The sequence below is a fragment of the Myodes glareolus genome, chromosome 5, assembly GCF_982192425.1.
Source record: "Myodes glareolus chromosome 5, mMyoGla1.1, whole genome shotgun sequence".
In the NCBI taxonomy this organism is placed as follows: domain Eukaryota; kingdom Metazoa; phylum Chordata; class Mammalia; order Rodentia; family Cricetidae; genus Myodes; species Myodes glareolus.
Genome location: NC_142030.1, coordinates 52793236 through 52810954, shown reverse-complemented (window position 1 = coordinate 52810954; position 17719 = coordinate 52793236). Strand labels below are relative to the sequence as shown.

At 41.8% G+C, this 17719-nt stretch overlaps 1 protein-coding gene across 1 annotated transcript in view; it reads right to left on the bottom strand.

Moving 5' to 3' along the window:
• Positions 1–17719, bottom strand: part of Fhit (fragile histidine triad diadenosine triphosphatase) — an 807644-nt gene that overhangs the window by 169001 nt on the left and 620924 nt on the right. The window lies entirely within an intron of this gene.

Genomic DNA, 17719 nt, shown 5'->3' with positions numbered 1-17719 from the left:
AAGTGAAATAAATTTTACCCCCACAACAAAGTGGTGAAGTCCTTCATCCAAGGGACCAATGAGAGGAACAGAAGCTGATGGAAAAATGAAACAAAAAGATACATCAAGCAAAAGAAAGGAAACTTTTTTAAGATAGTGCTGTCAGATTACATAGACAGGGGCGTGTGGTTCACCTGCTGGACTGGTCTATCTGTGCACTGCCCACATGGGCTCTTTGATCGAGAGCCACTTGGAGCCAACTTAGTCTCCAGCCTCCCTCCTTTTGCTCACTGTTCTTTGGCTATAGTAGTCCTATTTCCATTATTGCCAGACTGTTAGAAACCCTTTACAGTTTTCCTGCCTGTCAGAGAGCTCTATGTTCTATTCTTCCAACTTAGTTCATCTGGAAGATTCTTTATTCTCTATCTGTTTCATGCAGCCTCCAGGCCCTTCGCTCTCTACCACAACCTCCGCTCTCAAGGCAGAAAGAATCCCATCTGTCTGGAACAATCTTGTTTCTCAAGCACGCACATTCTCTGCCAGACAACAGTGATTCCAGGCAGCTCTGATCTCAGGTTCTCAGAGGTTGGACTATCTTGCTTGAATCACAGTGATAGAACTTACTAACTGTATCATCCTGTATAGGAACTGAATGTCTATGCAGCTCGGGTCACTCATCTGTCAGATGGGAAGAACAGCAATGGTTATGAATGACAGTATTGGGAAGACTAAATAAGCTTACCAAAGCAAAGAGATTTGGGTGAGATAAAGAACCGGGGAGTTGCCAAAACCCATTAGCTATTGCTATTACAATGCAAGGACAGAAGCAGTTATGGCTTGTTTATGTGAATGTTCGAGCAGTGAGCATCTTCTTCAGGCCTGATCTTTATTTCAACATTAGGCACAATGACAGTATGTTCTAGCTAGTTCCAGAGTATCACACTAAGTTGGAAAGAGCGGGTACCGTATATAAACGGTGACAGTCTGTTATGAATCAAAAACAGTAGACTGTCATTGGGATACCACTGCTACTGTTAGTTCAGACACCTCAGCAGCACTTCAAATGAACGAAAAGCTAGATCCATGAATCTAGTCCTTTCGAACAACAGATGTACTTGATGCAAAACAATTTATCATTAGTAGTAATGTTACTACATATTTGATGCTCGATTTACAAATACTTACCTCTTTATCTGCCTTATTGTTAAGTGATTCCAGGGGCCACAGAGGAGGTAGAAAAGATAGGAAGAACACACAGCACAGTGACACTTGCTTCTACAGAGTTTGCTTCCAAACCAGTACAAATTGTTGACCAAATGTATGATCAATCACGCTAAATACGCTTTCCATTTTTTTAAAAAAAAAAATTCTCAGGGCTACAGAGGGGGATCAGTGGGTAAAAGTGCTTGTTGCACAAACACGAGGATCTCAGTTCAAATCCCCAGCACACATATAAAAAATGTGAGGCATGGGCACACATGCTTGTAATCTCAGAGGTGGAGGTGGGGGATCTTGTTGGGAACAGAGGAATATTTGGGTCTTGCATTTTGCCAGCTTATCTCCAGGTTTAGTGAGAGACATTGCCTCAAGGGAATAGAACATTGTGGATAGGACACAGACACAGAGTCCAATGGTTCATCAGTGAAAATCATTTCCCACAGGCATAGAGCAGAAAGTGGGTCCCAGACTGAGAATTTAGCTCTACAGATAAACTCTTGCTTACCATGCCTAAGGCCCCTTATTCAATCCCTATCACCTTAAATATAACAATAAAAACCCCAAAGTGAGCCCAGCACACACATATACCATCTATACACCATACTCATACATACATACCACATACATGCACATATACATACATCACAACCAATACCACATACATACACATATATGCACATACATCACATACTACATACACACAACATATGCATACTTGCTATATCATATAGACATACAGATGCACCACACATACGCTCTACTCATATCACACACTTTCTCTCTCTTTCTCGCTTTCTCTTTCTCTCACATACACACATACATGCAGATGCACCACACATACACACACTCCACACATACATATACACCACACACATGCATATTCCATACACATACAGACTCTCATACTCTACACACAGACCATATATATATATATATGTATATATATATGTATGTATACCACACATACACAGATAACCAATACATGGTGTAGGAGGTTCTTCTTTCTGTGTGTTGCTTGTCTTGGTTAATGAATAAAGAAACTTCCTTGGCCTGTTGATAGGGCAGAACTTAGGTAGGCCCAGAAACAGAACTGAATGCTGGGAGGAAGAAGGGCAGAGTCAGAGTGATGCCAGGGATCCTCCACCTGAGAGAGATGCCGGTTAGAATCTTTGCTGGTAAGCCACTGCCACATGGCAATATTCAGATTAATAGAAATGGGTTAAATTAATATGAGTTAGCCAGTAAGAAGCTAGAGCTAATGGGCCAGGCAGTGTTTCAATTAATACAATTTCTGTGTGTTTATTCTGGGGCTAAGCTAACCAGATGGCCGGGATGAACAAGTGGTTCCCTCCAACAAATACACTCATTCACTCACAGACATATACCATGCACACCTCTTATACATATATATGCACACATGTACATATACATACCCCCACATACTCCATACATATATACACACACTGTATTCACCATAGACACACATACACATCATACACATTCACATATACCACAGACACAAGCACACACACACACACATTTTCTACAATTGTTAGTATTTATCCATCCATTGAATAGAATTTTGAAATAAAAATATTCTTTAAGAGACATTAAATTGTCAAAGAACTAACTCAGTGAAAGTCAATTTAAAAAATAACTAATTCAATAAAAGTCAGTTTTAAAAATAACTAATTCAATAAAAGTCAATTTAAAAAATACCTAATCCAATAAAAGTCAATTTTAAAAGAGACTTAAGTAAGGAAAAAAATGGACCATAGTCCAATGGTTCATTAGCGAAAATCATTTCTCACATGCATAGAGCAGAAAGTGGGTCCCAGACTGAGAATTTAGCTCTACAGATGAACTTTTGCTTACCATACCTAAAGACCCTTATTCAATCCCTATCACCTTAAATATAACAATAAATCCCCAAAGTGGGTCCTGCTGCCCCTATTAGGAGGCGATTCTTGACTTTGGGGCATCACATGTGGACTGAGGAAAACTGAAGTTCCTTGGGGAAAGATTTGCATATATATAAATGTTTATATATAATTGCCAACCTTAAAAATTCCAGATAAGACCTCCCAAAGGCAGTGTATAAAGCCATATAATTCAGGATAAACCTGACACTTCAAATTACCCTCACTTTCTTATATAATATACCCTTACATAACTCTTTCTTACAGAGGTAAACACACAGAACAAAGTAAAATGAAGTCAGGAAAGAAGAGGTTAAAATAAGGAGAGGGCACCAGCATTTGCAAGATCAGTGCTTGGCTACTGTCTTCACTAGGGAAATCTTACGAACACATAATGCAAAATTAATTAAAGTCAAAATGAGTAGGATAAAGAAGACATGTCTCCATATGATTCCTGAGTTGATAAAAACGGACTAGTTTTTCTGCCAGCAAGTAAGATGGAAGCAATCTTTCTGTTACTAAATAATGGCAACACATGATAGAAGGATGGACATTTAGCATTAGGTGCTTTGAAACTACTAAGAAGAACTACTATGGTTACCTTCTTTTTCATGATCACTATACTTTTTCCCAATTGTAAATAGTGTCAGACGTGAGATGATTACCTTGTCCACCATTTGAGCTAAACAGTTCCGATTCCCAAGCACAGACATGCTCATAATTGCTATCTTTTTAAAGCCAATATTCATTATAAAATTGTAGTTGGTAAATTGTGAAATGATTTAACAAATCTTAAAAACATTTAGCTATAGAAGACAGAGTACAGAAAACTATGCATCAATGCGTCTGAAAGACTAAAGCTAGCCTACTTCATGAAATCAGTTTTGAGAGCGAGACTATTGAAATGTTGACATTCAAGTTGGGTGGATCCAAGGGGCAAATGTACTAGTGAAATCCAGAGACAAGACAGTAGGAAGAGAGATCATTATCAAGCAGCTTCCACTAACAACCAAGCAGCCAGTAATTGAGTTTTAAGAAACCTCTTAGATGGCACCCACAGGAAAAACGCAGACTTGGCAATGAAATCTAGTTTCCCTGCCATTCCATTCTTTCAGTCAAGGAGATAACTCACACCCTCACAACACAGAATATGGAAAAGATTGACAAGCAGAGTGGGTAGATGGTCAGAGAGGGTGGGACCTCCTCTGACTTCAGATTATTTCAAGGAATGAGCAGAGACACAAATTCCACTGGGAGGAGACAGAAACAAGCTCTATCAAGAGGTGGCTTTCTCCAAATGTATGACATCTGACTCCCCAGTTCACTGACCAAGTTGTCACGTATTGGCTTGGGTTGTCCCATTGTCAGTCAGTAAAAACGGCACAGTTCTTAGCTCATACACACCCTTAAAGATGGTGTGCAGTTTTACAGATTCTTAAAATAGGTAGAAAGAAGAGGTTAGCTGGGCAGCGGTGGCACACAACCCTTGGGAGGCAGAGGCAGATGGATCTTTGTTAGTAAAGACAAACGATGTTTGGCAACATCACCTGTACTCCTTTAGCTATAAATATAACAAAGCCATCATCACACAACTGTCCTAGAGACGTTATTATGATTCAAAGCAGAAATTGAGGGGGCATTGTTGAACGATCATTAAAGTTCAAAAAAGTCATTTCACATTGCTAATGTTGCTTGAATTTGATTGAAATATCAAACCACCAAACTCTGCTGGGAAAGTTCTGAGTCCACGTTTTCCTTCTCTTTTGGTGAGGGATAGTGAAGTCGCACTATGGGCCAGAAGGTAAATCTCCATGAGCAATGTGGAGATAAGAAAAGTCAACACTAATAGACAGCCAGTGGACTTCCGAAGTGTAGCTACAATAAGCATTAGAAAATAGGAAACAGAAAATGTAGTAAGATGAATATTGGGACAGCTCTGCGGTAGTTCTGGTTCACGATGATATTAAAAGTTTCTGCATATTATTTAATGATATCCAAAAGGCTTAGAATTGGAACCCATTCAATTTTAAGGGGACACACACACACACACACACACACACACACACACACACAGAGAGAGAGAGAGAGAGAGAGAGAGAGAGCCTTGAGAGCCAAGTATTACATGGTTGCATTTTTCAGAAAATTAAACATATTTCGGCAAAACATAATTACAACAAAATAGAATTAGAATTCTGAAACAGACTGGCTAATTTTATTTTGACATTTCTAAGAAAAGAAAATGTCAGACACCACCACAGCAGCTTTTCTCTCCCTACTCTTCTGTCCCATGGGAAAGCTCCCCAATTCACTGTTGGAATTATTTGGAGGTTCCCCAGGTTTATTTGGTAAAGATGCTCACAAGAGGACATAGGATGCATACTGGATTTAGCCAATTGCCTCTCAGCTTCCTTAAGTCTTGATTTAACTTCAAACACTGCTAATGCACCTACTTATCACTTAGAGATTCTGGGAGTGTGCAGGCATCATGCACCCTCTCTGCTCAAGAGACTCAAGGATGAAATGATCCCAGGAAGAAAAGTACCTTCTGAGACAGCCCCAAAAAACTTCTAGAAACTACATGATAGCTGGGCCCTTGGATATAGACATTTCTGGTATGGTTTACATCAGGCTATTCTGAGCACCCATGGCTGGACCAAGAGGCTAGCAGCTGCACTCTGTGGGATTTTCATTCTGTAGACTACTGTTTGGTGATTGTATTTTAAGATCTAGTCTCTTGTCCTGCATCTTCATAGCAAAGCTTTGCTACTTTGAACCTTTATTCAAGTTTCCCTCCTTGGTTCTCAGATATATATGCCTGGAATGTCAACCACAGGTATGTTTTTTCTTAGATTTCCCTCCAAGGGAGTCTGGAGGTATGTAAGAAGGACATGAGCTTTACATTCATTTTCTGAAAAAAGAAAAAATGAAAGGAAGAGAGAGAGAAAGAGAGAGAGAGAGAGAGAGAGAGAGAGAGAGAGAGAGAGGAGGGAAGGAGTGAGAGAAGGAAGGAAGGAAGGAAGGAAGGAAGGAAGGAAGGAAGGAAGGAAGGAAGAGAAACCAGCTTTCTGTTGGTAATTGTAGGCACCTGTCATGTTCCCTATGATTTCAAAGGATTCCCTATGATGTTCCCTATGATGTTCTGGGATTTCTAAGAGCACACAGAGTTAGTATCAGTAGGGAGGTAGACCTTGGTCAAGAGCACCTTGCTAGCTTTCCTTGTAATTTTTAGAACTTATATCCTAAAAGAAGTCAGTGCTAGGCATTTGCTTGCAAGGGTAGGAATGTCATCAGAAGCAATCCCATCAGGCACGGCCTGGCTACTCTTTCTATCTCTAAATGTTACAGCCTCCCAGAGCTCCCTGTGCTTCTGAGGTTGCATATCATATAACCAAACAAATGAAGATGACAACAGAGTGAAGGTCTCCATTGCAACGATCTGTCCTGTCCCTTTAAAAGACAAGCCATACCCACTCCCTCCCCTGACTGCCAAGGCAAGTGATCCTCAGCTTCCAACCTGAGTTCCTTCCTTTTCTGGCTCCCTCTTGAAGAGATTGTCTCTCCCTTCTGTCCTTCCCCTTTCTGTTCTCTCTCTCTCTCTCTCTCTCTCTCTCTCTCTCTCTCTCTCTCTCTCTCTCACACACACACACACACACACACACACACACACACACATGTCTTCTCCCCTTTCCTCTCCTTAAGCCACTAAATAAATATCCAATCTCACTCTGCATGGTGTGCTTATCCATGTCTCTGTCTTTCGCCCACCACGTGGACCAACCACCTTCGGAGACCTGCAGTGTGTGCATCTGTCTGTCTGTCTTGTAGGACCATCGAGGTCTCTCACAAACCACGCGACTGGTGGCTCATGGCAGTCACTGGGGAACTGCCCTATCCCTGCCTGGGACTGACTGCTCTCAGGACCTGCAGCCCACTGCAGCCACTTGGGAAACCTGCAGCATTTTACTTTTACCATTACATCCATATCCTTACATACATGTGGCATGGTGACTTAGAAACACAAACTCCCCTACAGCGGCCATTTGGGAAAAAAATTAAAAAGTAAAAAGGCAATGTCCATTCTCAGCAGAGGACAACACCACTCTCAGTAGCTGGGACCAACTCTCCTCACAGACTGGGAGCACAGCATTGGAATAAGTACTGAACACTTACTACCTGTCGGAAAATGTGCTGCAGGCTTTCTAGAATGTGAGGCAGATATGGCCTCTGACCTACCTGAGCTCAGAGATATGGACAGTGAGCCTGGGAAATAACCTCTAGCTGTAGCCAGGGCTGAGTGAAAGGGAGGCTGGGAACAAAAGACAAGACAGAAAAAGAAAGTAAGGAAAACACTGATCAACGATGCTCCGGTCATAAACGGAGGATCCAGAATCCTAACCCATTCACTCTCCACTCTCTCCACATCCATGGTTTTGTGTTTGACCCTCACTGATGACCTTTGTGAAAGCTAAGAAAGCAAGAGTACTGGCTCCAGACATTCTCCAGTCTCCTGCTCTGTGCTGCAGATTCTGAAAATCCACTTTAGGGAAGAACTCCCGTTTGCAGCCACAATGGAAACAGGAAGTCATTTGCAGAAAGGAGACAAAGTTGTGAACAGCAGGACGCAGCCTGCCCTTTTAAATACCCCTTTAATGATATCTCTCAAGCTTGCTGGTAATGAGAAGGTACAAAATACAGCCCCCTCTGGCTGCCACAGACAGAAAGCCAGAAGAAAAAACTGTGTGTCATGGTGCCCTATTATAATAACAGATTAAAAGGGCACAAACAGGGTACTAATTAGCAATCATAAAATCTGGAGGCTGCAGACTGCTCATCTTCATACCTGGCCGGTCCAACATCCACATGGGCAGAAAAGATAGGCAGAGAGTATCAGGGTGTGGATACCCGGGGAGGGCTCAGCTGGCAGGAGCCCGCAAGAGGGCTGCATTTTGCAGTAGAAGCTGTATTCAGAGGCATCAGGTGACTGCCCAAGAATGAAACCGCAGGCAGCCTAAAGCCAGACAAACACCTCCTAACTCAGAGACCAGGATGGTGGAGACGATCTGATTGATCGTCTGAGAGTCCCTCTTCCGAGATGTATTCCACCGCGGTTCCTCCCAGGGTTCTGTGCAGAAGGCTACTTCTGAGAAACAAGATGGTTTATTAGCATGCAGGGGCCAAAGTTTAGCCTGAAGGAGAGATACCTTCATCAATAAAATCTTTTTTGATTAAATTCAGACTTTCTTCTTGGGTCTGCTTAGAGCGTGGAAAACAAGGCGCTGTGCTTTCTGACTTTTATCCCCAATTTGTTCCCTGAGGATTTCAAGGATTCTATCGCCATGAGGGAAATCTCTAAGAAGAAAGGAGTCTGCTCTCATTCACAAGTTGCCAGCTGATAAATTCACACCTAGTAATTCAGACTTGGAAACACTACCCAGATATCTGTTGGGTCTTAGAAAGTTACAAATCTATTATTTTTAAATCCACATATGTAGAGCATATCAAGAGCTCTCTTTTACAATAAGAACTTAAGATATTTGTCAATAAGGAGGAAAGTGTATCTATACATGTGAATCTGAAGTTGAATTAGTGTTTTAACTTTTCAACTGGTATAACCATCAGAAGGCTGCAGTAAAAGAACAGCAATGTTACAAGAAAATTGCACAGTAATCATCATTATGTTCATTTTATCTCCTATTTCATAATGAGGTCTGTGTATTACTTACTGGTAAATATTCCTTTTATTGTATAGTAAAATATCTGAAGTAGAAATGTCAAGGTGTGTGTGTTTGAGGGTGTGTCTGTAGGTCTCTGGGATTGAATTTGGGACCTTTTGTTACTGGACAAATGATTTACTCAAAATGGAGAAGACCTTTATAAAAATATTTTTCTTAATTTTCATGTGCATTTGTGCATGCATTCATGTCCCTTGAAGCAGGATTCCTTTTTGAGTCTGGAGCTTTCCATGTTTCAGCTATACTGGAAGCCAGCAAGTCCTAATGATCATGTCTCTGCTCTACCAGGATAGTAGACACTCAGGACACACTCCGAATTAAGTAAATTCTAGGGATTCCAACGCAGATCCTCATATGCTGCTAACTGTTAAAACTTCCTTTCTAGCTCCCTAGCGCTACTTTTCGGAACATGAATTTCACACTGGAAAAGAGATCTCTAACCCTCATTTTATCTTTCTTGAAGGGATTGCACAAATGGCATTTAGTTGGGGCTGGGTTCTCCTCTCCACACAATGGTAATCGCCTTGCCCAGTACGCCCTTTTAGAAGACTGACTTGGTCTTTGCAGTCTCTATCTGACTCTCTTATTTTGACCTTGGTATACTGCTTAAGACAATAATACAAAGATGGTCAATGATGCTTGGATGTGAGCTCACGGAATATGGACTAGACAGCAGGTATTAACAGTTAGTCAAGGATTCCTGATACAACCTATCAACCCATCACTCATCCCCAACCGTTCTTAAGATTCTGATGACAGCAGGGGCCCTCTGTCAAGGACAGGCTTCCTTAACTGGTTCCTGAAAAGTTCATGTATGAGTCTAAAGGTGATAAATCCGGCTTTGCAACCACAAAACATTTAGGAAACTATCCTTACGCTGAATGAAACCTCCCCTGCTCACTAATTAAACCATGTGGGTGAGGCTGAGAGCATAGTGTCTGACTCATGGGGCCAAGTCATTTCTGTTCTTCAGAGGAGCCCACACTTCTCATAAAAGAGATGGCAGCCTTTGTCCCCCTTCCCCTCAGAAGGGAGATGAAAGGCCAACAAAGAGAAGACATCTTGGGTGTGCTTTGCGTATTTTCCAAAGAAACATGCTTTCTAAACCTAAATCGTCAGTGCTAATGAAAGCTTTCCCTTTTCCACGCTGGGTTAAAGGACTTTTAATACACATATTCTTTGGCTCTCTCATTAAGGAGACACTAATTCTTCATGGGTTCATAAGCACCTACATAACTGAGAAGAATTTGTATCCACTGTGCAAAAATCATTGTAAAACTCTAATGAGAAAACACACACTGGCGGGGATGTGCGTTTTTCTTTTCCCTTCTTCTATCAAAGATTCTGTATTGAATTTTTTTTAGAGGCTTTATGAGTCCTGAATATTAGCCCTCTTTTTCATGTGAAAACTTTGACTAGAATCCCAGGCAAAGCTTTAGACTTTCAATGAGGAGGTCATTAAAAAATAATTAATATATAAATGGTGCTTAACACACCACATTTGGTTAATTGGCAGCACATGGCAGGGCACTGAGAGGCAGATCACACTAAATGTCAGAGGGCCAGGCCTGATGCCTCTGTTGCTTCATTATTCCAAGCAGAGAATGAACTTTGTGGAGAAGGTAGAGACGCGGGAGCTCTTGGAAGCTACACTTGGTCAGAACACACAATTCTCTCCTGGAGGGAGACTAAGGACTCCTTGGAGGGAATCGTATGGCTTCTTCTTGGAGGTTCCAAAGCTTGTTCTTCACATGTTCTGCAGTAGGACACTCAAAAACAGAATTTCAAATCTCACACTAGGAGTCTTCTTCAGAAACCAATCATTGGAATAGAAAATAGTGTCCCAGAATCCTTCTGGTTCCTAATTCATAGTATAGGATTACAGAGAGACTGTGTGTGGATTCCTGGACATCCATCCATTTTCTGTGAAGCTCAAAAGTTCACTTTTTTTTACCTCCTGTGGCCAAATGTTTATGTTAATTCTTATACCACGTGGGAATAAATGCAATCAGTCTATTACTTAGAAAGTAGTCAAACATGTTTTACGCATCTTAAGAGCCTAAATCGAAATTTCTCAAGTATGGTCTCCTACATACTCTGACTTGTGAAAGAGAGTGGAAAGATGAAAGGGAAGGCACCTTTCTTCCTTTTGCTCAAGAGAGCTTTGTATTGAGTGTGGACTCATCCCAGGAGAGAGAAGTGCATTGCAGTCAACAAAGCTGAAAGGAGTTGGAGATCTGAAGAGCGATTTGACATCAGACGTGGAGATGCAAAATTTACAGTTTCTCCTGCTGTTTTTTGTTTTGTTTTGTTTTGTTTTGTTTTTTATTGTTTTGGTCCTGTGTTTCACTATACTCCATTTCCACCCTTTTGGAGCGGTAATGTATATTTTGTGCCATTGTATGCTAAGAATATGTGCTCTGGTTTTTAATTTTGATATTACTGAGGTTACAGTTAAGAGGTTGCCATGAGTCTCAGGAGAGACTCTGAACTTTGGACTTTTCAACAGTGTTGAGACTGAAAGATTACAGGTACTTTTTTAGGTGAACTGAATGCATTTTTGCTTTATGATATGGCAACAAGTCTATAGGAGACCAGGGAGTGGAATATGGTAGTTTGAATAAGAATAGCCCCATAGACTCATATATTTAAAAGCAGATAAGCAGATTCACCAGGAAATGGCACTGTTTGAACGGACTGGGAGGGGGTGTTTAGGAGGTGGGGTCTTGCTGAGTAGGTGTGGCCTTGTTGGTGGAAGTACATCACTTGGGGATGGGCTTTGAGGTTTCAAATTTGAAGCCAGCCCAGTGTCCCTTCCTGCCTCTAGGCTTACAGATTAGGATGTAGTTCTCAGCTTCTGTTCCAGCCCCATGCTTGCCACCATGAGCCTTGTCATGATGATAATGGATTGATCCTCTGAATCTATAAACAAGTCCCGATTAAAAGCTTTCTTTTCTAAGAGTTGCCACGGTCATCTTGTCCCCTCACAGCTGTAGAATAGGGACTAAGACAGTGCCCAAATGGGCAAGACATACACCAGCACCCACCAAGGACTGACATATATTCTCGGTGCCTGACAGTCTATAGGCAAAATTCATGATTCTAGTTTTCCGAGGTGAAGGTCCCTTAATTAATTGCAGGTTGAACATCAGGCCCCGGTGAGACAGAATCTCAATCAGAATTTGTGTGCACGCCCAAGGAGACCAGGCATGGTTATGGACAATTAATCACAGCCATAAGACACATGATATCAAAAGTGTGGGGATTTGTTCTTTCTGAAGGCCAAAGTGCATAATGACAGTAGACTTCAATGAGAAGGGTGTTCATTGTTGGTCAGAAGAATACAGGAGGGCAAACTAACCACTATGCTATACCATGGCTAAAACAGAAGGGGAATAGTCATTCTGAGTTATTCACCTCCTAATACCATAGACAAATCAGAAAGGTTGACAATTCCACATGTTGCAAGCTAATTTCATTAACTTCCTTTAAATCAGGACTCGACCACACATACACTTTATGTCCTGCTGCATGTCAGGAACAAAGCGGGCCTATTCATTTCCCTTGCCTGGGCAACTTGGTCTATTGGTCTCTCAGATATCTCTTGCGTGGGCATCAGTATCGGGATATGTTTGCACCCCTGCCTTATGAAAATAAAAGCTCTTTAAATGTTGTATGTTTGGTTATCTCGTGTGTAAACTCATGCTGCATGACTATGAAAAACTTCCTTTGAAGGATCATTGAAGTGAAGCTTCTTTTTAGGGACAGAGACAGAGACCAATGTTTGAATGCAGACTTAATTTTTTTTAAAGGAGAATAAGTCAAAGGAGGGCTAACACAGTTGTTAAAGGGCTCATTTTGCAAGCATTAGCTTGATCCCAAGAAACCATGAAAAAATGCCTGGTGGTGGCATGCAGATGTGATTCAAGCATGAGAGATGCAGATGGACAGACCCTTTTCCTGTCTGGACAGCCATTCTAAACCAGTTGATGAGCTCCAGGTCAAAGGAAATCTGTACTTCAAAGGAGGCTGATGACATTCCTGAAGATGACACCAGAGACTGTCCTTTGGCCTTCACATGTACTCACACACATGTGCATCTATCTACTCATAATATACATACAAACACACTACACAACTACACGCATTAAAAAGCTAAAGAGAAAAAGAATAAAGAAAGCTTAAAGGCAACCGTGCCCCAACACAACAACAATCTGGTCTCAAACAGTAAAACCAAAATAATAAAAAAAAAGGTTTGATTTAACCAAGTCCTTACCTTCTGGGATCATTGAATTGCACAGAAGGATAATTCATACTAAATAATTCCCCATGTCATGCAAATTAAAGTAGAATGAGATAGAAAAACTACAAGATTTAGATGGGCAAATAAACAGTTGCATGTGAGTACAGCAAACTGAGCTTTGCGTCTCCTACACTAACTGACAAATTGTCCTCTGGAGTCCAATTCCCAGCCTCAGCACCACTTTGCCACGACGGCCTGTCCAGCCTAATGGCTCTCCATGCCAAGAAGGGCAGTCAGTGTGATTAAAAAAACTATCAACAAAATGGTTCGGTAATTAACCGTCTTCTTTTTAAAATATAATTGTGGTCAGTGAGATTGATGGGCTCTTTTGGTCATTAACAATCTATTTAACAACCGTAAATTTAAAGTCATCGCTTTCCTGAGCCCTAGTGTTAAAGAGGTTAGGGGCCAGGCAGAGTTAAGAGCTGGAAAATTAAGCCAGAATGTGAAAAGCAAGATTTACAAAGTCTTGTTCCCCTGAGAGCGCTGTGGACCTAAATGGAAACGAGTGTTATTAGTGCTACCGGATGTATTTAATTGCTTTTCAAGAGAAAAAAAATTAATTGATGCCCTATGCACAGAAATATAATGTAGGTGGGAGGGGGGAATTGCTAAAGATTGAACCCAGACACAAATCAAGCCTTTTCAAAAATGTACCACCTACCCATCATAATTAAAATAGTACTTAACATGATGTAAGACCTAGGACGTATCTTTAGTCACCGTTGAGCATTCTCAAATAACCAACTCTTGACAAGGATTTTCAAATGTCACATACGCCACATACAAGTGTTAGGCTGCCTTAAATATACCTGAAAATCTGCGTGACTGGAACAAACCCTCGTGGCAGCATGTTCTGTCAGCCTATGACCGCAGAGCTGCACTTGGCTGTGTCATCGGTGAGCTATCTCATAGCCGTCATCACACCTCATTGTGACCTTAAGCATTTTGCTGTTGTTATTTTCTTTTCTTTTTTGTGTGTTTGTTTTATTTTTTTAATTTTGTTTTTGGCTGAAGCTTATGCTGGTCTACTCGTTTTATTCCAGGCTCATGAACCCAGTCAGGGGGGCAGACAACTAAATCTTCCTCTGAATTATTTTCTAATCAGCACAGAGTCTCGGTGCTAGGTTTGAACATGCCAACTGGAGGCTCAGCTCAGGCTCACCCTACCAGTGGTCCAGGAATGAGCCAGCAGAAAGAAGGAGAGAGAAACACATCTTTTTCTATCTTTGTGCTTTGGATTGCTGTGGGGAGCTCTTCCTAAAGAGGAAGAAGAGAAAACACAGGGAGGTACTTGAGAGATGGCTCAGTTGGGCAAGAGTGCTTATTGTGCGAGCCTGAAGGTCTGAGCTTGAATCCATGACCAGCATCCCTGTAAAAAGCTAGAAATCATCTCGTGTGTGCTGGGAACCCCAGGACTGTTGGGAGGTAGGTGTGGAGACAGGAGGAACACTGGAGCTTGCTGGCTGCCAGTCTAGTACCACGTTAGGTAAGAGACCCTGCCTCAAGGTAGCAAGGCAGAGTGGCAGATGACACACAAGGTCTTCCAGTGGTTTCTGCTCAGAAGCACATCTGTTCACACCCACATGTGCAGACAACACACACACGCACACACGCACACACACACACACGCACACACCTACATACTCACACAGCACAGGGAAATTAACTATGTTCTGTACACTTTCATCTGCCACAAACAGCCCTGTAACTAATCTATAACACAGGTGTCCTCCCAAAAGGCGAAGAGGAAACCCCTGGTGAAGGGCTGAACTTTCCATCACAATACGGCGGCATCACAGCTCTGCGGATTTCCACTGAAGCAAAGGTGCTCTGTCTGCGTGGAAAACGGCAAAGGAGGAAGCAGAGCTGTGCTAGTGTTATTGATTCAAGTTCAAAGGAGCCTGAAAAGCTCCCGATGAGACGTATTTCAAGTGTTTTCTTCTTCTCTAGAGGTTCACTGGGTGTTAACTCAGGTGTCTCCAGAAGCCCCATGTTTGGCCTCAGAAAAACTCACAGCTTAATATTCCAGGATGAAGAAGAATTTGGTCTTGATGGGTAAATAGTTTTCAGCTAAAATATCATTCCTGATCATGCGTACTAGCAAACAATGGACTTAATGTAAAACACATCAGCTGATCAATTGTCAGCAGCCATCGAAGACGCTCACTAGAGGGCTAAGAGCATGGATTCTCAAGGCACCGTGCGGGTTGAGTCCCAGCCCTGCTCCTCGTCAGCTTGGTGTGACATTTGATTTCAACTCACTGAGTATGAAATACTAAAAAATAAAAAATTATCCCATAATTTTATCATAAGGATTACATAAATAACACAGATACATTTTTATAATATCCAGAATATAACTTTCACTTAATAAATATTCACTTAAATGCCAAATAAGAGATGAAACTGGAGATCATTGTGTTAAGAGAAATAAGCCAGATTTGTATTTGTCAAAAAGACAAACACATGTTTTTTTCCCCTAGACCTCAAAGCAGTAAAGCTTGTGGTAGATGTCGGAGCTTGGGAGAGGAAGGGGGCATGAGAGGCAGGAACAGAGGATGGCAGAGGGGCAGCTAAAATCAAAGCAAATGGCATGCCTATATGAGAACGTTACAGTGAAGCCCGGTATTTTACACAATGAATTTTGTCTGAAAAGAAAGCGACATTAGCCTCACCACCAGTGGCTGGTCATCACTGCTTATTGTTAATTATAATATGGCGCTGGTTTGGTCTCTGCCTATCTGACACTGTCTACTTCAGACTTCAATCTTCACTTCACAGGCACCACACTTTGAGGTCAAGGTGGCGGTGGAGAGCAGCAGAAACCACCCTGTGCGGTTAGTGTATGCAAAACATGAATTTACCCGAGCTCACCTCCAGAGTGGAGCGTGTTCTAATGGTGGTAGTCTCATGGATTTGGACCTTGAAAGATCACATGGTATTTCAGTGAATTAAACTTTTAGGACATGGAAAAATGATCCAAATTGGTACATTTTTAACCAAAACAACCAGACTACTGGGTTTCCCTGACTACTAAAAATATTCAACCCCAAATTTACTCCCTTCAACTCTGCTGCAGGAAGGATGAGCAGCAGGAGGCTGGTTCAGCTCCATGTGTTTTGAGCCTTGGCAAACGTGGAAGTTGTCTATGTCAGTAGCAGGAAAATAATTGTTTTAGAATCATGGACATAAGGACAACAGACTTGGAGCTCCTGAGAGTCATTGTCATTAAGCTTCAGGGGTTGGAATTGATAGTCTCCAGATGACATCAGGAGATCCTTTTTGCTTTCAAGCATGGGTAGAAGGTGTCTCTGCCATTGAGAGAACATATACCTGAGATGGTGCTGGGCTTCCCTTCTCCCATTCAAAACTCCTCCAAAGTTCTGTTCTGAAATACCACCGGTACCAAAGTCAGAATGCCTGTTCTCATGTTAGTTTGGACTCAGCTGCTGACCATTCCCCCACCATCCTGATGCCATGCACTGCCGTGTCCCCTGTATGGGACATGGGACATCACACTTCACAGTGGCTTACATAATGCTTGTGGGGGGATCCATCGGGGTACTGTGTAGACAACAGTATTGTCTATTTTTCTACACAGAAAAGCCTGCAGTTCTTTGATATCAAGGTCAGAAAGGAAAGGGAAAATTTTATAGATGGTTGGGCATAACTTTGCCGGTTTGGTCCCTAGCACACTAGACGCCACTAACAAAGCTGCTGTTCTTCCAGCCTATTGTCGCTTCACAGGGGCTGGGAACACAGTTGCTTGTGTGGTATCGGTTTCCCCATCAAAGCAGCTAGTTGCCAGAGAGATTACCTAGCATACCCTAGACCATGGCTTTGATCTTCAGCACCACTAAAGTTGGCCAAGATGGCACTTGTCTGTAATCCCAGAATGTGATGGAAACAAGAGGACCAGGAGTTCAAGAATAGCTCTGCTTACCTACTGACTTCAAGGTCAACCTGGGCTCCATGAGATGTTCTATAGAGCCTGTCTCAAAACAAGCAACTTCAACTTTATCTGGAATCCATTGGTCTTCTCTCATGCTTAAAACTTTAGGCAGGCACTCTCAAACCATTAGCCTCATCCATGATAAGTCATATTCTACCTTGTTCTTGATGTCTATCTGCCATTTTAAACACAGATCGCTCCATGTCTATGTTCAAAATCTTCCAATGTCCTCAGAACGCCTTCAAATGCCGGGCACTGTCCGTGACTTGACATTGAGCACACTTACTATCTCCCTGCTTAACAAAATGTGTCTGCTTCTTTTGTACGCTAAAGCCTCTGTATCATCCTTGGAATGCTGGCTCTCTATATCCCTACATGACTGGCAATGTCCCATCATTCAGGCATCCATCCCTACATGACTGGCAATGTCACATCATTCAGGAATCAGTTAAAAGTGAGCTTGCCCAAGACAAAAGTGTTGAATCATCAACTTTTCTACCCGTGGGAGTCAGATATATTATTTTTAACTGCCTGTGGGGTACAGTTTGAAACTTTATTATTTTTCAATTATTGTACAGCCTTTACCATAAGAAGACTGACACCGTGAGATCAG